At 55.8% G+C, this 17,769-nt stretch overlaps 32 non-coding genes and 2 pseudogenes across 32 annotated transcripts; all 34 read left to right on the top strand.

The window, feature by feature from the left end:
- Positions 1 to 49: 49 nt before the first annotated feature.
- Positions 50 to 241, top strand: LOC140587152 (U2 spliceosomal RNA). Its single transcript, XR_011988903.1, has one exon. It is a non-coding gene; the product is annotated as a U2 spliceosomal RNA (small nuclear RNA).
- A 442-nt stretch (positions 242 to 683) lies between these two features.
- LOC140587093 (U5 spliceosomal RNA) lies at positions 684 to 797 on the top strand. The gene has a single exon (XR_011988845.1). It is a non-coding gene; the product is annotated as a U5 spliceosomal RNA (small nuclear RNA).
- A 195-nt stretch (positions 798 to 992) lies between these two features.
- Positions 993 to 1,184, top strand: LOC140587151 (U2 spliceosomal RNA). Its single transcript, XR_011988902.1, has one exon. It is a non-coding gene; the product is annotated as a U2 spliceosomal RNA (small nuclear RNA).
- A 449-nt stretch (positions 1,185 to 1,633) lies between these two features.
- On the top strand, positions 1,634 to 1,747 carry LOC140587092 (U5 spliceosomal RNA). Its single transcript, XR_011988844.1, has one exon. It is a non-coding gene; the product is annotated as a U5 spliceosomal RNA (small nuclear RNA).
- Positions 1,748 to 1,942: 195 nt separating this feature from the next.
- On the top strand, positions 1,943 to 2,134 carry LOC140587149 (U2 spliceosomal RNA). The gene has a single exon (XR_011988900.1). It is a non-coding gene; the product is annotated as a U2 spliceosomal RNA (small nuclear RNA).
- A 450-nt stretch (positions 2,135 to 2,584) lies between these two features.
- Positions 2,585 to 2,698, top strand: LOC140587091 (U5 spliceosomal RNA). Its single transcript, XR_011988843.1, has one exon. It is a non-coding gene; the product is annotated as a U5 spliceosomal RNA (small nuclear RNA).
- Positions 2,699 to 2,893: 195 nt separating this feature from the next.
- Positions 2,894 to 3,085, top strand: LOC140587148 (U2 spliceosomal RNA). The gene has a single exon (XR_011988899.1). It is a non-coding gene; the product is annotated as a U2 spliceosomal RNA (small nuclear RNA).
- A 450-nt stretch (positions 3,086 to 3,535) lies between these two features.
- On the top strand, positions 3,536 to 3,649 carry LOC140587090 (U5 spliceosomal RNA). Its single transcript, XR_011988842.1, has one exon. It is a non-coding gene; the product is annotated as a U5 spliceosomal RNA (small nuclear RNA).
- A 195-nt stretch (positions 3,650 to 3,844) lies between these two features.
- LOC140587143 (U2 spliceosomal RNA) lies at positions 3,845 to 4,036 on the top strand. The gene has a single exon (XR_011988895.1). It is a non-coding gene; the product is annotated as a U2 spliceosomal RNA (small nuclear RNA).
- Positions 4,037 to 4,481: 445 nt separating this feature from the next.
- Positions 4,482 to 4,595, top strand: LOC140587089 (U5 spliceosomal RNA). The gene has a single exon (XR_011988841.1). It is a non-coding gene; the product is annotated as a U5 spliceosomal RNA (small nuclear RNA).
- A 1,981-nt stretch (positions 4,596 to 6,576) lies between these two features.
- LOC140587072 (U2 spliceosomal RNA) lies at positions 6,577 to 6,799 on the top strand (annotated as a pseudogene).
- Positions 6,800 to 7,250: 451 nt separating this feature from the next.
- Positions 7,251 to 7,364, top strand: LOC140587087 (U5 spliceosomal RNA). Its single transcript, XR_011988839.1, has one exon. It is a non-coding gene; the product is annotated as a U5 spliceosomal RNA (small nuclear RNA).
- Positions 7,365 to 7,559: 195 nt separating this feature from the next.
- LOC140587132 (U2 spliceosomal RNA) lies at positions 7,560 to 7,751 on the top strand. The gene has a single exon (XR_011988884.1). It is a non-coding gene; the product is annotated as a U2 spliceosomal RNA (small nuclear RNA).
- Positions 7,752 to 8,204: 453 nt separating this feature from the next.
- On the top strand, positions 8,205 to 8,318 carry LOC140587086 (U5 spliceosomal RNA). The gene has a single exon (XR_011988838.1). It is a non-coding gene; the product is annotated as a U5 spliceosomal RNA (small nuclear RNA).
- A 195-nt stretch (positions 8,319 to 8,513) lies between these two features.
- On the top strand, positions 8,514 to 8,705 carry LOC140587121 (U2 spliceosomal RNA). The gene has a single exon (XR_011988873.1). It is a non-coding gene; the product is annotated as a U2 spliceosomal RNA (small nuclear RNA).
- Positions 8,706 to 9,142: 437 nt separating this feature from the next.
- LOC140587085 (U5 spliceosomal RNA) lies at positions 9,143 to 9,256 on the top strand. The gene has a single exon (XR_011988837.1). It is a non-coding gene; the product is annotated as a U5 spliceosomal RNA (small nuclear RNA).
- Positions 9,257 to 9,451: 195 nt separating this feature from the next.
- On the top strand, positions 9,452 to 9,643 carry LOC140587110 (U2 spliceosomal RNA). Its single transcript, XR_011988862.1, has one exon. It is a non-coding gene; the product is annotated as a U2 spliceosomal RNA (small nuclear RNA).
- Positions 9,644 to 10,091: 448 nt separating this feature from the next.
- LOC140587084 (U5 spliceosomal RNA) lies at positions 10,092 to 10,205 on the top strand. The gene has a single exon (XR_011988836.1). It is a non-coding gene; the product is annotated as a U5 spliceosomal RNA (small nuclear RNA).
- Positions 10,206 to 10,400: 195 nt separating this feature from the next.
- On the top strand, positions 10,401 to 10,592 carry LOC140587099 (U2 spliceosomal RNA). The gene has a single exon (XR_011988851.1). It is a non-coding gene; the product is annotated as a U2 spliceosomal RNA (small nuclear RNA).
- Positions 10,593 to 11,033: 441 nt separating this feature from the next.
- On the top strand, positions 11,034 to 11,147 carry LOC140587083 (U5 spliceosomal RNA). Its single transcript, XR_011988835.1, has one exon. It is a non-coding gene; the product is annotated as a U5 spliceosomal RNA (small nuclear RNA).
- A 195-nt stretch (positions 11,148 to 11,342) lies between these two features.
- LOC140587088 (U2 spliceosomal RNA) lies at positions 11,343 to 11,534 on the top strand. The gene has a single exon (XR_011988840.1). It is a non-coding gene; the product is annotated as a U2 spliceosomal RNA (small nuclear RNA).
- Positions 11,535 to 11,980: 446 nt separating this feature from the next.
- LOC140587082 (U5 spliceosomal RNA) lies at positions 11,981 to 12,094 on the top strand. The gene has a single exon (XR_011988834.1). It is a non-coding gene; the product is annotated as a U5 spliceosomal RNA (small nuclear RNA).
- A 195-nt stretch (positions 12,095 to 12,289) lies between these two features.
- Positions 12,290 to 12,481, top strand: LOC140587077 (U2 spliceosomal RNA). The gene has a single exon (XR_011988829.1). It is a non-coding gene; the product is annotated as a U2 spliceosomal RNA (small nuclear RNA).
- Positions 12,482 to 12,927: 446 nt separating this feature from the next.
- Positions 12,928 to 13,041, top strand: LOC140587081 (U5 spliceosomal RNA). The gene has a single exon (XR_011988833.1). It is a non-coding gene; the product is annotated as a U5 spliceosomal RNA (small nuclear RNA).
- Positions 13,042 to 13,236: 195 nt separating this feature from the next.
- LOC140587066 (U2 spliceosomal RNA) lies at positions 13,237 to 13,428 on the top strand. The gene has a single exon (XR_011988822.1). It is a non-coding gene; the product is annotated as a U2 spliceosomal RNA (small nuclear RNA).
- Positions 13,429 to 13,883: 455 nt separating this feature from the next.
- On the top strand, positions 13,884 to 13,997 carry LOC140587080 (U5 spliceosomal RNA). The gene has a single exon (XR_011988832.1). It is a non-coding gene; the product is annotated as a U5 spliceosomal RNA (small nuclear RNA).
- Positions 13,998 to 14,192: 195 nt separating this feature from the next.
- On the top strand, positions 14,193 to 14,384 carry LOC140587183 (U2 spliceosomal RNA). Its single transcript, XR_011988934.1, has one exon. It is a non-coding gene; the product is annotated as a U2 spliceosomal RNA (small nuclear RNA).
- Positions 14,385 to 14,838: 454 nt separating this feature from the next.
- On the top strand, positions 14,839 to 14,952 carry LOC140587079 (U5 spliceosomal RNA). Its single transcript, XR_011988831.1, has one exon. It is a non-coding gene; the product is annotated as a U5 spliceosomal RNA (small nuclear RNA).
- Positions 14,953 to 15,147: 195 nt separating this feature from the next.
- Positions 15,148 to 15,332, top strand: LOC140587070 (U2 spliceosomal RNA). The gene has a single exon (XR_011988826.1). It is a non-coding gene; the product is annotated as a U2 spliceosomal RNA (small nuclear RNA).
- Positions 15,333 to 15,778: 446 nt separating this feature from the next.
- LOC140587078 (U5 spliceosomal RNA) lies at positions 15,779 to 15,892 on the top strand. The gene has a single exon (XR_011988830.1). It is a non-coding gene; the product is annotated as a U5 spliceosomal RNA (small nuclear RNA).
- Positions 15,893 to 16,087: 195 nt separating this feature from the next.
- Positions 16,088 to 16,279, top strand: LOC140587172 (U2 spliceosomal RNA). Its single transcript, XR_011988923.1, has one exon. It is a non-coding gene; the product is annotated as a U2 spliceosomal RNA (small nuclear RNA).
- A 437-nt stretch (positions 16,280 to 16,716) lies between these two features.
- Positions 16,717 to 16,830, top strand: LOC140587076 (U5 spliceosomal RNA). Its single transcript, XR_011988828.1, has one exon. It is a non-coding gene; the product is annotated as a U5 spliceosomal RNA (small nuclear RNA).
- Positions 16,831 to 17,025: 195 nt separating this feature from the next.
- Positions 17,026 to 17,217, top strand: LOC140587161 (U2 spliceosomal RNA). Its single transcript, XR_011988912.1, has one exon. It is a non-coding gene; the product is annotated as a U2 spliceosomal RNA (small nuclear RNA).
- A 448-nt stretch (positions 17,218 to 17,665) lies between these two features.
- LOC140587147 (U5 spliceosomal RNA) lies at positions 17,666 to 17,769 on the top strand (annotated as a pseudogene; the record flags this gene model as incomplete).

Here is a 17,769-nt window from a genome sequence, read left to right as displayed (position 1 = left end):
TCCGTCGGCATCCCGCATGCCGGCGCCCGGCGGGGCGCAATTTGTGGGTATCGCTTCTCGGCCTTTTGGCTAAGATCAAGTGTAGTATCTGTTCTTATCAGTTTAATATCTGATACGTCCCCCATGGAGGGGACCACATATTAAACGGATTTTTGGAACAGGGAGCCGGAAGTGGGGCTTGCCCCGTCCGCTCCACGCATCGACCCGGTATTGCAGTGCTTCCGGGAATGGTGCACCTCTACTGCCCCCTGTTGTCGAAAGGCAGAACTGACTGACTGACTGACTGACTGACTGACTGACTGACTGACTGACTGACTGACTGAGTGAGTGAGTGAGTGACTAATAGACTGAGTGCTGTGAGGGGGGGGGCCCTGTCTGTGCGTGGCCCCCGTTTCCCGCCGGTTTTTTTTTTTTTTTTTTTTTTTTTTTTTTTTTTTTTAAAGGAAGGTGACACACTGTTTGTGCGGTGGACAGCTGCGCTGAGGTAAGGCATGATGTCATCTTTGCCTTTTGAATTTCCCCTCATGTTTGTTAAAATGATTGCTGTCTTTTGAGAGGACAGGAGGACAGGGAGGAGTCGGGGCCCCGAGGACGGCGGCTGCGACGCCCCTGGGCATTCTACTCCGAGCGGGGGCGTCACGCAGGCCCGGCTAACGGCGACGGGCTTGGCGGCGGCCCCATATCGACTCGGGTCTCTCTTCATCCCGTATAAATCTTTCGCCTTTTACTAAAGATTTCCGTGGAGAGGGATAGCGATGAGTTCATGGTATTTTTGGAGGCTCTGCCCAAGCAGAGCTGCACTGCTGCTGTCAAAGGAAGACTGGGCCCGGCTTAGCGGCTGGCGTTAGGTGCCCGGTGGCGCGGCTGTGGTCTCCCTGGATCACGCGTGGACTCGCCGGGCGACACCTGCCAGAGGGGCTGGTGAGGGCTGAGCCGCGCCAGCTCCGTCGGCATCCCGCATGCCGGCGCCCGGCGGGGCGCAATTTGTGGGTATCGCTTCTCGGCCTTTTGGCTAAGATCAAGTGTAGTATCTGTTCTTATCAGTTTAATATCTGATACGTCCCCCATGGAGGGGACCACATATTAAACGGATTTTTGGAACAGGGAGCCGGAAGTGGGGCTTGCCCCGTCCGCTCCACGCATCGACCCGGTATTGCAGTGCTTCCGGGAATGGTGCACCTCTACTGCCCCCTGTTGTCGAAAGGCAGAACTGACTGACTGACTGACTGACTGACTGACTGACTGACTGACTGACTGACTGACTGACTGAGTGAGTGAGTGAGTGACTAATAGACTGAGTGCTGTGAGGGGGGGGGCCCTGTCTGTGCGTGGCCCCCGTTTCCCGCCGTTTTTTTTTTTTTTTTTTTTTTTTTTTTTTTTTTTTTTTTTAAAGGAAGGTGACACACTGTTTGTGCGGTGGACAGCTGCGCTGAGGTAAGGCATGATGTCATCTTTGCCTTTTGAATTTCCCCTCATGTTTGTTAAAATGATTGCTGTCTTTTGAGAGGACAGGAGGACAGGGAGGAGTCGGGGCCCCGAGGACGGCGGCTGCGACGCCCCTGGGCATTCTACTCCGAGCGGGGGCGTCACGCAGGCCCGGCTAACGGCGACGGGCTTGGCGGCGGCCCCATATCGACTCGGGTCTCTCTTCATCCCGTATAAATCTTTCGCCTTTTACTAAAGATTTCCGTGGAGAGGGATAGCGATGAGTTCATGGTATTTTTGGAGGCTCTGCCCAAGCAGAGCTGCACTGCTGCTGTCAAAGGAAGACTGGGCCCGGCTTAGCGGCTGGCGTTAGGTGCCCGGTGGCGCGGCTGTGGTCTCCCTGGATCACGCGTGGACTCGCCGGGCGACACCTGCCAGAGGGGCTGGTGAGGGCTGAGCCGCGCCAGCTCCGTCGGCATCCCGCATGCCGGCGCCCGGCGGGGCGCAATTTGTGGGTATCGCTTCTCGGCCTTTTGGCTAAGATCAAGTGTAGTATCTGTTCTTATCAGTTTAATATCTGATACGTCCCCCATGGAGGGGACCACATATTAAACGGATTTTTGGAACAGGGAGCCGGAAGTGGGGCTTGCCCCGTCCGCTCCACGCATCGACCCGGTATTGCAGTGCTTCCGGGAATGGTGCACCTCTACTGCCCCCTGTTGTCGAAAGGCAGAACTGACTGACTGACTGACTGACTGACTGACTGACTGACTGACTGACTGACTGACTGACTGACTGAGTGAGTGAGTGAGTGACTAATAGACTGAGTGCTGTGAGGGGGGGGGCCCTGTCTGTGCGTGGCCCCCGTTTCCCGCCGGTTTTCTTTTTTTTTTTTTTTTTTTTTTTTTTTTTTTTAAAGGAAGGTGACACACTGTTTGTGCGGTGGACAGCTGCGCTGAGGTAAGGCATGATGTCATCTTTGCCTTTTGAATTTCCCCTCATGTTTGTTAAAATGATTGCTGTCTTTTGAGAGGACAGGAGGACAGGGAGGAGTCGGGGCCCCGAGGACGGCGGCTGCGACGCCCCTGGGCATTCTACTCCGAGCGGGGGCGTCACGCAGGCCCGGCTAACGGCGACGGGCTTGGCGGCGGCCCCATATCGACTCGGGTCTCTCTTCATCCCGTATAAATCTTTCGCCTTTTACTAAAGATTTCCGTGGAGAGGGATAGCGATGAGTTCATGGTATTTTTGGAGGCTCTGCCCAAGCAGAGCTGCACTGCTGCTGTCAAAGGAAGACTGGGCCCGGCTTAGCGGCTGGCGTTAGGTGCCCGGTGGCGCGGCTGTGGTCTCCCTGGATCACGCGTGGACTCGCCGGGCGACACCTGCCAGAGGGGCTGGTGAGGGCTGAGCCGCGCCAGCTCCGTCGGCATCCCGCATGCCGGCGCCCGGCGGGGCGCAATTTGTGGGTATCGCTTCTCGGCCTTTTGGCTAAGATCAAGTGTAGTATCTGTTCTTATCAGTTTAATATCTGATACGTCCCCCATGGAGGGGACCACATATTAAACGGATTTTTGGAACAGGGAGCCGGAAGTGGGGCTTGCCCCGTCCGCTCCACGCATCGACCCGGTATTGCAGTGCTTCCGGGAATGGTGCACCTCTACTGCCCCCTGTTGTCGAAAGGCAGAACTGACTGACTGACTGACTGACTGACTGACTGACTGACTGACTGACTGACTGACTGACTGACTGAGTGAGTGAGTGAGTGACTAATAGACTGAGTGCTGTGAGGGGGGGGGCCCTGTCTGTGCGTGGCCCCCGTTTCCCGCCGGTTTTCTTTTTTTTTTTTTTTTTTTTTTTTTTTTTTTTAAAGGAAGGTGACACACTGTTTGTGCGGTGGACAGCTGCGCTGAGGTAAGGCATGATGTCATCTTTGCCTTTTGAATTTCCCCTCATGTTTGTTAAAATGATTGCTGTCTTTTGAGAGGACAGGAGGACAGGGAGGAGTCGGGGCCCCGAGGACGGCGGCTGCGACGCCCCTGGGCATTCTACTCCGAGCGGGGGCGTCACGCAGGCCCGGCTAACGGCGACGGGCTTGGCGGCGGCCCCATATCGACTCGGGTCTCTCTTCATCCCGTATAAATCTTTCGCCTTTTACTAAAGATTTCCGTGGAGAGGGATAGCGATGAGTTCATGGTATTTTTGGAGGCTCTGCCCAAGCAGAGCTGCACTGCTGCTGTCAAAGGAAGACTGGGCCCGGCTTAGCGGCTGGCGTTAGGTGCCCGGTGGCGCGGCTGTGGTCTCCCTGGATCACGCGTGGACTCGCCGGGCGACACCTGCCAGAGGGGCTGGTGAGGGCTGAGCCGCGCCAGCTCCGTCGGCATCCCGCATGCCGGCGCCCGGCGGGGCGCAATTTGTGGGTATCGCTTCTCGGCCTTTTGGCTAAGATCAAGTGTAGTATCTGTTCTTATCAGTTTAATATCTGATACGTCCCCCATGGAGGGGACCACATATTAAACGGATTTTTGGAACAGGGAGCCGGAAGTGGGGCTTGCCCCGTCCGCTCCACGCATCGACCCGGTATTGCAGTGCTTCCGGGAATGGTGCACCTCTACTGCCCCCTGTTGTCGAAAGGCAGAACTGACTGACTGACTGACTGACTGACTGACTGACTGACTGACTGACTGACTGACTGAGTGAGTGAGTGAGTGACTAATAGACTGAGTGCTGTGAGGGGGGGGGCCCTGTCTGTGCGTGGCCCCCGTTTCCCGCCGTTTTTCTTTTTTTTTTTTTTTTTTTTTTTTTTTTTTTTTTTAAAGGAAGGTGACACACTGTTTGTGCGGTGGACAGCTGCGCTGAGGTAAGGCATGATGTCATCTTTGCCTTTTGAATTTCCCCTCATGTTTGTTAAAATGATTGCTGTCTTTTGAGAGGACAGGAGGACAGGGAGGAGTCGGGGCCCCGAGGACGGCGGCTGCGACGCCCCTGGGCATTCTACTCCGAGCGGGGGCGTCACGCAGGCCCGGCTAACGGCGACGGGCTTGGCGGCGGCCCCATATCGACTCGGGTCTCTCTTCATCCCGTATAAATCTTTCGCCTTTTACTAAAGATTTCCGTGGAGAGGGATAGCGATGAGTTCATGGTATTTTTGGAGGCTCTGCCCAAGCAGAGCTGCACTGCTGCTGTCAAAGGAAGACTGGGCCCGGCTTAGCGGCTGGCGTTAGGTGCCCGGTGGCGCGGCTGTGGTCTCCCTGGATCACGCGTGGACTCGCCGGGCGACACCTGCCAGAGGGGCTGGTGAGGGCTGAGCCGCGCCAGCTCCGTCGGCATCCCGCATGCCGGCGCCCGGCGGGGCGCAATTTGTGGGTATCGCTTCTCGGCCTTTTGGCTAAGATCAAGTGCTGCTTTTTGGAGGGATTTTTATTGCCAGGTTTTTTAGTGGAGGCAACAGCGAACCTAAAGCGTGACCAGCAGGTGGCTTGACCGCCGCTGCCACGGGGCTAGCTGTTGTCTCCTTTTAGCGCTTTTTTTTATTTTGGGTAGCCCTTGCAAGCCTAACGTGCAGGTTCGGGTGGCTTGACCGCCGTTCCCGCAGGGTGAGCTTGGGGTTTTATTTCCAGCTTTTATTAGTTTAGGCACCCAGCTAGGACACGTCGACTCCCTGCCCGGCTCCCGAGGACTCTCTTGCCCACCATCGCCAGGATGTCCGGGAGCCCACACAGGACCGTCGTAGTCATCCGGCATACAGCAGCCTTCAAGTGGACTCACCAGGAGGAACCGGAGAGTTTCCCGGAGAGACTGACCTTCATCCGGGAGGTGCTCTTCGGCCTCCTGGGACTTACCATGGAAGACATCATCTGTGTGCAGCGCAACCAGTCTTCGGCCTTCTTCTATGTGACTTGCACTACGGAAGAGGGCTACAAGAAGATGCTGGTTGCATGCAGCCGCTTGGAGGAAGAGCTTCGCCGGATGTACTATGACGTGGAGCCACTGTGGAAGCTGGACCGGAGAGTGATCACCGTCCACGTCTTGGACCCCTTTGTTCCAGCTGAAGCGGTGGCTGCCTTCCTGGGCAGGTTTGTCGACGTGGTCCCTGGGCACAGGGACGTGAGAGACCAGCTGGGTGTCTGGACTGGGCGCAGGCAGTTCCGGGTGTGCCTGCGCCCCGACGCTAGCTCCCCTGACGGGTATAGCCACCCACCTGCTCATTTTATGATAGGTCGTTGCAAGGGCTACCTTTTTTACTCCGGGCAACCCTCCTCCTGCCGCTTGTGCCACGGCCTGGGCCACACCGCGGACTCCTGTACCACCATGAAGTGCTGGAGATGCCTGGACGTCGGTCACTTGGCGAAGGACTGCAAGGGCCCCCTCCGGTGTAACCTGTGCAGAGGTGAGGACCATCTGGCTCGGAGCTGCCCTCAGCGCAAACCGTCCTGGGCCGACGCCGTTACCCGGGGCTCGGCTGTGGACGGGGCCCGACAGCAGGCACTGCCGGGCTGCGCTGAGATGCACGGGGGAGCCGAGAGGGGAGCTGGGAACACCGAGGCTCAGCCCTTCGCCAGTGCCGATGGGGAGTCCACGGCCTCCAGTGCTTCTGTGGAGTCCCCAGGTAAGGGTCCATTGGCCGTGGCTGAAAAGCGCGCAACCTCTCCCTCCAGGTTTGTCCAAAGCAGGAGGAGGAAGAAGGCCCGGAGGAACGAGAACACTGCTTTAGGCCGAGAAGCGATTTCCCCTTTTGAGCAGATGGACTTACTAAGTGTTCTGGTCTCCCCACTTGAGAGACGGTCTTATCCAGTGCAGCAGGACATTGCAAATGAATGTTCTTTTTTAGCCACTGTTGAGTCTGGGGGAGACCTTAGTTTTAATGGGGATATGTCTGAGGATGATAATGTTTTACCTTTTTAAAGATTTTAGATTTTCTGCTATATTTATGGATTTAATACTGTTTTAATGGGTGTTGTAATGTTTTGAGTAGTTTCATATTTTAAGATTTGTATGTTATAAGGTGTCTTGTATTATTATGGCAGTAATATGTTTTTGTTAATTATGCTGTTGGATTAAGTTTGTGGGTATAAATGGGTTTTGATATGTGCTATTTTGATTAGTATTGATGTGGGTTTGTTTTAGTTAGTATGTGGAAAATGTTGGGTTTTTATAGTTTTATGTGTTGTTCTTAGATTGTAAGCAGAAATGTTGAATAAAGATGAATTAAAAAAAAAAAAATCTGTTCTTATCAGTTTAATATCTGATACGTCCCCCATGGAGGGGACCACATATTAAACGGATTTTTGGAACAGGGAGCCGGAAGTGGGGCTTGCCCCGTCCGCTCCACGCATCGACCCGGTATTGCAGTGCTTCCGGGAATGGTGCACCTCTACTGCCCCCTGTTGTCGAAAGGCAGAACTGACTGACTGACTGACTGACTGACTGACTGACTGACTGACTGACTGACTGACTGACTGAGTGAGTGAGTGAGTGACTAATAGACTGAGTGCTGTGAGGGGGGGGGGCCCTGTCTGTGCGTGGCCCCCGTTTCCCGCCGTTTTTCTTTTTTTTTTTTTTTTTTTTTTTTTTTTTTTTTTTTAAAGGAAGGTGACACACTGTTTGTGCGGTGGACAGCTGCGCTGAGGTAAGGCATGATGTCATCTTTGCCTTTTGAATTTCCCCTCATGTTTGTTAAAATGATTGCTGTCTTTTGAGAGGACAGGAGGACAGGGAGGAGTCGGGGCCCCGAGGACGGCGGCTGCGACGCCCCTGGGCATTCTACTCCGAGCGGGGGCGTCACGCAGGCCCGGCTAACGGCGACGGGCTTGGCGGCGGCCCCATATCGACTCGGGTCTCTCTTCATCCCGTATAAATCTTTCGCCTTTTACTAAAGATTTCCGTGGAGAGGGATAGCGATGAGTTCATGGTATTTTTGGAGGCTCTGCCCAAGCAGAGCTGCACTGCTGCTGTCAAAGGAAGACTGGGCCCGGCTTAGCGGCTGGCGTTAGGTGCCCGGTGGCGCGGCTGTGGTCTCCCTGGATCACGCGTGGACTCGCCGGGCGACACCTGCCAGAGGGGCTGGTGAGGGCTGAGCCGCGCCAGCTCCGTCGGCATCCCGCATGCCGGCGCCCGGCGGGGCGCAATTTGTGGGTATCGCTTCTCGGCCTTTTGGCTAAGATCAAGTGTAGTATCTGTTCTTATCAGTTTAATATCTGATACGTCCCCCATGGAGGGGACCACATATTAAACGGATTTTTGGAACAGGGAGCCGGAAGTGGGGCTTGCCCCGTCCGCTCCACGCATCGACCCGGTATTGCAGTGCTTCCGGGAATGGTGCACCTCTACTGCCCCCTGTTGTCGAAAGGCAGAACTGACTGACTGACTGACTGACTGACTGACTGACTGACTGACTGACTGACTGACTGACTGACTGAGTGAGTGAGTGAGTGAGTGACTAATAGACTGAGTGCTGTGAGGGGGGGGGCCCTGTCTGTGCGTGGCCCCCGTTTCCCGCCGGTTTTCTTTTTTTTTTTTTTTTTTTTTTTTTTTTTTTAAAGGAAGGTGACACACTGTTTGTGCGGTGGACAGCTGCGCTGAGGTAAGGCATGATGTCATCTTTGCCTTTTGAATTTCCCCTCATGTTTGTTAAAATGATTGCTGTCTTTTGAGAGGACAGGAGGACAGGGAGGAGTCGGGGCCCCGAGGACGGCGGCTGCGACGCCCCTGGGCATTCTACTCCGAGCGGGGGCGTCACGCAGGCCCGGCTAACGGCGACGGGCTTGGCGGCGGCCCCATATCGACTCGGGTCTCTCTTCATCCCGTATAAATCTTTCGCCTTTTACTAAAGATTTCCGTGGAGAGGGATAGCGATGAGTTCATGGTATTTTTGGAGGCTCTGCCCAAGCAGAGCTGCACTGCTGCTGTCAAAGGAAGACTGGGCCCGGCTTAGCGGCTGGCGTTAGGTGCCCGGTGGCGCGGCTGTGGTCTCCCTGGATCACGCGTGGACTCGCCGGGCGACACCTGCCAGAGGGGCTGGTGAGGGCTGAGCCGCGCCAGCTCCGTCGGCATCCCGCATGCCGGCGCCCGGCGGGGCGCAATTTGTGGGTATCGCTTCTCGGCCTTTTGGCTAAGATCAAGTGTAGTATCTGTTCTTATCAGTTTAATATCTGATACGTCCCCCATGGAGGGGACCACATATTAAACGGATTTTTGGAACAGGGAGCCGGAAGTGGGGCTTGCCCCGTCCGCTCCACGCATCGACCCGGTATTGCAGTGCTTCCGGGAATGGTGCACCTCTACTGCCCCCTGTTGTCGAAAGGCAGAACTGACTGACTGACTGACTGACTGACTGACTGACTGACTGACTGACTGACTGAGTGAGTGAGTGAGTGACTAATAGACTGAGTGCTGTGAGGGGGGGGGCCCTGTCTGTGCGTGGCCCCCGTTTCCCGCCGGTTTTCTTTTTTTTTTTTTTTTTTTTTTTTTTTTTTTAAAGGAAGGTGACACACTGTTTGTGCGGTGGACAGCTGCGCTGAGGTAAGGCATGATGTCATCTTTGCCTTTTGAATTTCCCCTCATGTTTGTTAAAATGATTGCTGTCTTTTGAGAGGACAGGAGGACAGGGAGGAGTCGGGGCCCCGAGGACGGCGGCTGCGACGCCCCTGGGCATTCTACTCCGAGCGGGGGCGTCACGCAGGCCCGGCTAACGGCGACGGGCTTGGCGGCGGCCCCATATCGACTCGGGTCTCTCTTCATCCCGTATAAATCTTTCGCCTTTTACTAAAGATTTCCGTGGAGAGGGATAGCGATGAGTTCATGGTATTTTTGGAGGCTCTGCCCAAGCAGAGCTGCACTGCTGCTGTCAAAGGAAGACTGGGCCCGGCTTAGCGGCTGGCGTTAGGTGCCCGGTGGCGCGGCTGTGGTCTCCCTGGATCACGCGTGGACTCGCCGGGCGACACCTGCCAGAGGGGCTGGTGAGGGCTGAGCCGCGCCAGCTCCGTCGGCATCCCGCATGCCGGCGCCCGGCGGGGCGCAATTTGTGGGTATCGCTTCTCGGCCTTTTGGCTAAGATCAAGTGTAGTATCTGTTCTTATCAGTTTAATATCTGATACGTCCCCCATGGAGGGGACCACATATTAAACGGATTTTTGGAACAGGGAGCCGGAAGTGGGGCTTGCCCCGTCCGCTCCACGCATCGACCCGGTATTGCAGTGCTTCCGGGAATGGTGCACCTCTACTGCCCCCTGTTGTCGAAAGGCAGAACTGACTGACTGACTGACTGACTGACTGACTGACTGACTGACTGACTGACTGACTGACTGAGTGAGTGAGTGAGTGACTAATAGACTGAGTGCTGTGAGGGGGGGGGCCCTGTCTGTGCGTGGCCCCCGTTTCCCGCCGTTTTTCTTTTTTTTTTTTTTTTTTTTTTTTTTTTTTTTTTAAAGGAAGGTGACACACTGTTTGTGCGGTGGACAGCTGCGCTGAGGTAAGGCATGATGTCATCTTTGCCTTTTGAATTTCCCCTCATGTTTGTTAAAATGATTGCTGTCTTTTGAGAGGACAGGAGGACAGGGAGGAGTCGGGGCCCCGAGGACGGCGGCTGCGACGCCCCTGGGCATTCTACTCCGAGCGGGGGCGTCACGCAGGCCCGGCTAACGGCGACGGGCTTGGCGGCGGCCCCATATCGACTCGGGTCTCTCTTCATCCCGTATAAATCTTTCGCCTTTTACTAAAGATTTCCGTGGAGAGGGATAGCGATGAGTTCATGGTATTTTTGGAGGCTCTGCCCAAGCAGAGCTGCACTGCTGCTGTCAAAGGAAGACTGGGCCCGGCTTAGCGGCTGGCGTTAGGTGCCCGGTGGCGCGGCTGTGGTCTCCCTGGATCACGCGTGGACTCGCCGGGCGACACCTGCCAGAGGGGCTGGTGAGGGCTGAGCCGCGCCAGCTCCGTCGGCATCCCGCATGCCGGCGCCCGGCGGGGCGCAATTTGTGGGTATCGCTTCTCGGCCTTTTGGCTAAGATCAAGTGTAGTATCTGTTCTTATCAGTTTAATATCTGATACGTCCCCCATGGAGGGGACCACATATTAAACGGATTTTTGGAACAGGGAGCCGGAAGTGGGGCTTGCCCCGTCCGCTCCACGCATCGACCCGGTATTGCAGTGCTTCCGGGAATGGTGCACCTCTACTGCCCCCTGTTGTCGAAAGGCAGAACTGACTGACTGACTGACTGACTGACTGACTGACTGACTGACTGACTGACTGACTGAGTGAGTGAGTGAGTGACTAATAGACTGAGTGCTGTGAGGGGGGGGGCCCTGTCTGTGCGTGGCCCCCGTTTCCCGCCGGTTTTCTTTTTTTTTTTTTTTTTTTTTTTTTTTTTTTAAAGGAAGGTGACACACTGTTTGTGCGGTGGACAGCTGCGCTGAGGTAAGGCATGATGTCATCTTTGCCTTTTGAATTTCCCCTCATGTTTGTTAAAATGATTGCTGTCTTTTGAGAGGACAGGAGGACAGGGAGGAGTCGGGGCCCCGAGGACGGCGGCTGCGACGCCCCTGGGCATTCTACTCCGAGCGGGGGCGTCACGCAGGCCCGGCTAACGGCGACGGGCTTGGCGGCGGCCCCATATCGACTCGGGTCTCTCTTCATCCCGTATAAATCTTTCGCCTTTTACTAAAGATTTCCGTGGAGAGGGATAGCGATGAGTTCATGGTATTTTTGGAGGCTCTGCCCAAGCAGAGCTGCACTGCTGCTGTCAAAGGAAGACTGGGCCCGGCTTAGCGGCTGGCGTTAGGTGCCCGGTGGCGCGGCTGTGGTCTCCCTGGATCACGCGTGGACTCGCCGGGCGACACCTGCCAGAGGGGCTGGTGAGGGCTGAGCCGCGCCAGCTCCGTCGGCATCCCGCATGCCGGCGCCCGGCGGGGCGCAATTTGTGGGTATCGCTTCTCGGCCTTTTGGCTAAGATCAAGTGTAGTATCTGTTCTTATCAGTTTAATATCTGATACGTCCCCCATGGAGGGGACCACATATTAAACGGATTTTTGGAACAGGGAGCCGGAAGTGGGGCTTGCCCCGTCCGCTCCACGCATCGACCCGGTATTGCAGTGCTTCCGGGAATGGTGCACCTCTACTGCCCCCTGTTGTCGAAAGGCAGAACTGACTGACTGACTGACTGACTGACTGACTGACTGACTGACTGACTGACTGACTGACTGAGTGAGTGAGTGAGTGACTAATAGACTGAGTGCTGTGAGGGGGGGGGCCCTGTCTGTGCGTGGCCCCCGTTTCCCGCCGGTTTTCTTTTTTTTTTTTTTTTTTTTTTTTTTTTTTTTAAAGGAAGGTGACACACTGTTTGTGCGGTGGACAGCTGCGCTGAGGTAAGGCATGATGTCATCTTTGCCTTTTGAATTTCCCCTCATGTTTGTTAAAATGATTGCTGTCTTTTGAGAGGACAGGAGGACAGGGAGGAGTCGGGGCCCCGAGGACGGCGGCTGCGACGCCCCTGGGCATTCTACTCCGAGCGGGGGCGTCACGCAGGCCCGGCTAACGGCGACGGGCTTGGCGGCGGCCCCATATCGACTCGGGTCTCTCTTCATCCCGTATAAATCTTTCGCCTTTTACTAAAGATTTCCGTGGAGAGGGATAGCGATGAGTTCATGGTATTTTTGGAGGCTCTGCCCAAGCAGAGCTGCACTGCTGCTGTCAAAGGAAGACTGGGCCCGGCTTAGCGGCTGGCGTTAGGTGCCCGGTGGCGCGGCTGTGGTCTCCCTGGATCACGCGTGGACTCGCCGGGCGACACCTGCCAGAGGGGCTGGTGAGGGCTGAGCCGCGCCAGCTCCGTCGGCATCCCGCATGCCGGCGCCCGGCGGGGCGCAATTTGTGGGTATCGCTTCTCGGCCTTTTGGCTAAGATCAAGTGTAGTATCTGTTCTTATCAGTTTAATATCTGATACGTCCCCCATGGAGGGGACCACATATTAAACGGATTTTTGGAACAGGGAGCCGGAAGTGGGGCTTGCCCCGTCCGCTCCACGCATCGACCCGGTATTGCAGTGCTTCCGGGAATGGTGCACCTCTACTGCCCCCTGTTGTCGAAAGGCAGAACTGACTGACTGACTGACTGACTGACTGACTGACTGACTGACTGACTGACTGACTGACTGACTGAGTGAGTGAGTGACTAATAGACTGAGTGCTGTGAGGGGGGGGGCCCTGTCTGTGCGTGGCCCCCGTTTCCCGCCGGTTTTCTTTTTTTTTTTTTTTTTTTTTTTTTTTTTTTTAAAGGAAGGTGACACACTGTTTGTGCGGTGGACAGCTGCGCTGAGGTAAGGCATGATGTCATCTTTGCCTTTTGAATTTCCCCTCATGTTTGTTAAAATGATTGCTGTCTTTTGAGAGGACAGGAGGACAGGGAGGAGTCGGGGCCCCGAGGACGGCGGCTGCGACGCCCCTGGGCATTCTACTCCGAGCGGGGGCGTCACGCAGGCCCGGCTAACGGCGACGGGCTTGGCGGCGGCCCCATATCGACTCGGGTCTCTCTTCATCCCGTATAAATCTTTCGCCTTTTACTAAAGATTTCCGTGGAGAGGGATAGCGATGAGTTCATGGTATTTTTGGAGGCTCTGCCCAAGCAGAGCTGCACTGCTGCTGTCAAAGGAAGACTGGGCCCGGCTTAGCGGCTGGCGTTAGGTGCCCGGTGGCGCGGCTGTGGTCTCCCTGGATCACGCGTGGACTCGCCGGGCGACACCTGCCAGAGGGGCTGGTGAGGGCTGAGCCGCGCCAGCTCCGTCGGCATCCCGCATGCCGGCGCCCGGCGGGGCGCAATTTGTGGGTATCGCTTCTCGGCCTTTTGGCTAAGATCAAGTGTAGTATCTGTTCTTATCAGTTTAATATCTGATACGTCCCCCATGGAGGGGACCACATATTAAACGGATTTTTGGAACAGGGAGCCGGAAGTGGGGCTTGCCCCGTCCGCTCCACGCATCGACCCGGTATTGCAGTGCTTCCGGGAATGGTGCACCTCTACTGCCCCCTGTTGTCGAAAGGCAGAACTGACTGACTGACTGACTGACTGACTGACTGACTGACTGACTGACTGACTGACTGACTGACTGACTGAGTGAGTGAGTGAGTGACTAATAGACTGAGTGCTGTGAGGGGGGGGGCCCTGTCTGTGCGTGGCCCCCGTTTCCCGCCGTTTTTCTTTTTTTTTTTTTTTTTTTTTTTTTTTTTTTTTAAAGGAAGGTGACACACTGTTTGTGCGGTGGACAGCTGCGCTGAGGTAAGGCATGATGTCATCTTTGCCTTTTGAATTTCCCCTCATGTTTGTTAAAATGATTGCTGTCTTTTGAGAGGACAGGAGGACAGGGAGGAGTCGGGGCCCCGAGGACGGCGGCTGCGACGCCCCTGGGCATTCTACTCCGAGCGGGGGCGTCACGCAGGCCCGGCTAACGGCGACGGGCTTGGCGGCGGCCCCATATCGACTCGGGTCTCTCTTCATCCCGTATAAATCTTTCGCCTTTTACTAAAGATTTCCGTGGAGAGGGATAGCGATGAGTTCATGGTATTTTTGGAGGCTCTGCCCAAGCAGAGCTGCACTGCTGCTGTCAAAGGAAGACTGGGCCCGGCTTAGCGGCTGGCGTTAGGTGCCCGGTGGCGCGGCTGTGGTCTCCCTGGATCACGCGTGGACTCGCCGGGCGACACCTGCCAGAGGGGCTGGTGAGGGCTGAGCCGCGCCAGCTCCGTCGGCATCCCGCATGCCGGCGCCCGGCGGGGCGCAATTTGTGGGTATCGCTTCTCGGCCTTTTGGCTAAGATCAAGTGTAGTATCTGTTCTTATCAGTTTAATATCTGATACGTCCCCCATGGAGGGGACCACATATTAAACGGATTTTTGGAACAGGGAGCCGGAAGTGGGGCTTGCCCCGTCCGCTCCACGCATCGACCCGGTATTGCAGTGCTTCCGGGAATGGTGCACCTCTACTGCCCCCTGTTGTCGAAAGGCAGAACTGACTGACTGACTGACTGACTGACTGACTGACTGACTGACTGACTGACTGACTGACTGACTGACTGAGTGAGTGAGTGAGTGACTAATAGACTGAGTGCTGTGAGGGGGGGGGCCCTGTCTGTGCGTGGCCCCCGTTTCCCGCCGGTTTTCTTTTTTTTTTTTTTTTTTTTTTTTTTTTTTTTAAAGGAAGGTGACACACTGTTTGTGCGGTGGACAGCTGCGCTGAGGTAAGGCATGATGTCATCTTTGCCTTTTGAATTTCCCCTCATGTTTGTTAAAATGATTGCTGTCTTTTGAGAGGACAGGAGGACAGGGAGGAGTCGGGGCCCCGAGGACGGCGGCTGCGACGCCCCTGGGCATTCTACTCCGAGCGGGGGCGTCACGCAGGCCCGGCTAACGGCGACGGGCTTGGCGGCGGCCCCATATCGACTCGGGTCTCTCTTCATCCCGTATAAATCTTTCGCCTTTTACTAAAGATTTCCGTGGAGAGGGATAGCGATGAGTTCATGGTATTTTTGGAGGCTCTGCCCAAGCAGAGCTGCACTGCTGCTGTCAAAGGAAGACTGGGCCCGGCTTAGCGGCTGGCGTTAGGTGCCCGGTGGCGCGGCTGTGGTCTCCCTGGATCACGCGTGGACTCGCCGGGCGACACCTGCCAGAGGGGCTGGTGAGGGCTGAGCCGCGCCAGCTCCGTCGGCATCCCGCATGCCGGCGCCCGGCGGGGCGCAATTTGTGGGTATCGCTTCTTTGGCTAAGATCAAGTGTAGTATCTGTTCTTATCAGTTTAATATCTGATACGTCCCCCATGGAGGGGACCACATATTAAACGGATTTTTGGAACAGGGAGCCGGAAGTGGGGCTTGCCCCGTCCGCTCCACGCATCGACCCGGTATTGCAGTGCTTCCGGGAATGGTGCACCTCTACTGCCCCCTGTTGTCGAAAGGCAGAGACTGACTGACTGACTGACTGACTGACTGACTGACTGACTGACTGACTGACTGACTGATGAGTGAGTGAGTGAGTGACTAATAGACTGAGTGCTGTGAGGGGGGGGGCCCTGTCTGTGCGTGGCCCCCGTTTCCCGCCGTTTTTCTTTTTTTTTTTTTTTTTTTTTTTTTTTTTTTTAAAGGAAGGTGACACACTGTTTGTGCGGTGGACAGCTGCGCTGAGGTAAGGCATGATGTCATCTTTGCCTTTTGAATTTCCCCTCATGTTTGTTAAAATGATTGCTGTCTTTTGAGAGGACAGGAGGACAGGGAGGAGTCGGGGCCCCGAGGACGGCGGCTGCGACGCCCCTGGGCATTCTACTCCGAGCGGGGGCGTCACGCAGGCCCGGCTAACGGCGACGGGCTTGGCGGCGGCCCCATATCGACTCGGGTCTCTCTTCATCCCGTATAAATCTTTCGCCTTTTACTAAAGATTTCCGTGGAGAGGGATAGCGATGAGTTCATGGTATTTTTGGAGGCTCTGCCCAAGCAGAGCTGCACTGCTGCTGTCAAAGGAAGACTGGGCCCGGCTTAGCGGCTGGCGTTAGGTGCCCGGTGGCGCGGCTGTGGTCTCCCTGGATCACGCGTGGACTCGCCGGGCGACACCTGCCAGAGGGGCTGGTGAGGGCTGAGCCGCGCCAGCTCCGTCGGCATCCCGCATGCCGGCGCCCGGCGGGGCGCAATTTGTGGGTATCGCTTCTCGGCCTTTTGGCTAAGATCAAGTGTAGTATCTGTTCTTATCAGTTTAATATCTGATACGTCCCCCATGGAGGGGACCACATATTAAACGGATTTTTGGAACAGGGAGCCGGAAGTGGGGCTTGCCCCGTCCGCTCCACGCATCGACCCGGTATTGCAGTGCTTCCGGGAATGGTGCACCTCTACTGCCCCCTGTTGTCGAAAGGCTGACGACTGACTGACTGACTGACTGACTGACTGACTGACTGACTGACTGACTGAGTGAGTGAGTGAGTGACTAATAGACTGAGTGCTGTGAGGGGGGGGGCCCTGTCTGTGCGTGGCCCCCGTTTCCCGCCGTTTTTTTTTTTTTTTTTTTTTTTTTTTTTTTTTTTTTTTAAAGGAAGGTGACACACTGTTTGTGCGGTGGACAGCTGCGCTGAGGTAAGGCATGATGTCATCTTTGCCTTTTGAATTTCCCCTCATGTTTGTTAAAATGATTGCTGTCTTTTGAGAGGACAGGAGGACAGGGAGGAGTCGGGGCCCCGAGGACGGCGGCTGCGACGCCCCTGGGCATTCTACTCCGAGCGGGGGCGTCACGCAGGCCCGGCTAACGGCGACGGGCTTGGCGGCGGCCCCATATCGACTCGGGTCTCTCTTCATCCCGTATAAATCTTTCGCCTTTTACTAAAGATTTCCGTGGAGAGGGATAGCGATGAGTTCATGGTATTTTTGGAGGCTCTGCCCAAGCAGAGCTGCACTGCTGCTGTCAAAGGAAGACTGGGCCCGGCTTAGCGGCTGGCGTTAGGTGCCCGGTGGCGCGGCTGTGGTCTCCCTGGATCACGCGTGGACTCGCCGGGCGACACCTGCCAGAGGGGCTGGTGAGGGCTGAGCCGCGCCAGCTCCGTCGGCATCCCGCATGCCGGCGCCCGGCGGGGCGCAATTTGTGGGTATCGCTTCTCGGCCTTTTGGCTAAGATCAAGTGTAGTATCTGTTCTTATCAGTTTAATATCTGATACGTCCCCCATGGAGGGGACCACATATTAAACGGATTTTTGGAACAGGGAGCCGGAAGTGGGGCTTGCCCCGTCCGCTCCACGCATCGACCCGGTATTGCAGTGCTTCCGGGAATGGTGCACCTCTACTGCCCCCTGTTGTCGAAAGGCAGAAGACGACTGACTGACTGACTGACTGACTGACTGACTGACTGACTGACTGACTGACTGACTGAGTGAGTGAGTGAGTGACTAATAGACTGAGTGCTGTGAGGGGGGGGGCCCTGTCTGTGCGTGGCCCCCGTTTCCCGCCGTTTTTCTTTTTTTTTTTTTTTTTTTTTTTTTTTTTTTTTAAAGGAAGGTGACACACTGTTTGTGCGGTGGACAGCTGCGCTGAGGTAAGGCATGATGTCATCTTTGCCTTTTGAATTTCCCCTCATGTTTGTTAAAATGATTGCTGTCTTTTGAGAGGACAGGAGGACAGGGAGGAGTCGGGGCCCCGAGGACGGCGGCTGCGACGCCCCTGGGCATTCTACTCCGAGCGGGGGCGTCACGCAGGCCCGGCTAACGGCGACGGGCTTGGCGGCGGCCCCATATCGACTCGGGTCTCTCTTCATCCCGTATAAATCTTTCGCCTTTTACTAAAGATTTCCGTGGAGAGGGATAGCGATGAGTTCATGGTATTTTTGGAGGCTCTGCCC

The sequence above is a fragment of the Paramormyrops kingsleyae genome, unplaced genomic scaffold (genome assembly GCF_048594095.1).
Source record: "Paramormyrops kingsleyae isolate MSU_618 unplaced genomic scaffold, PKINGS_0.4 ups145, whole genome shotgun sequence".
NCBI classification, from domain to species: Eukaryota; Metazoa; Chordata; class Actinopteri; order Osteoglossiformes; family Mormyridae; genus Paramormyrops; species Paramormyrops kingsleyae.
This window is presented reverse-complemented; position numbering and strand designations above follow the sequence as displayed.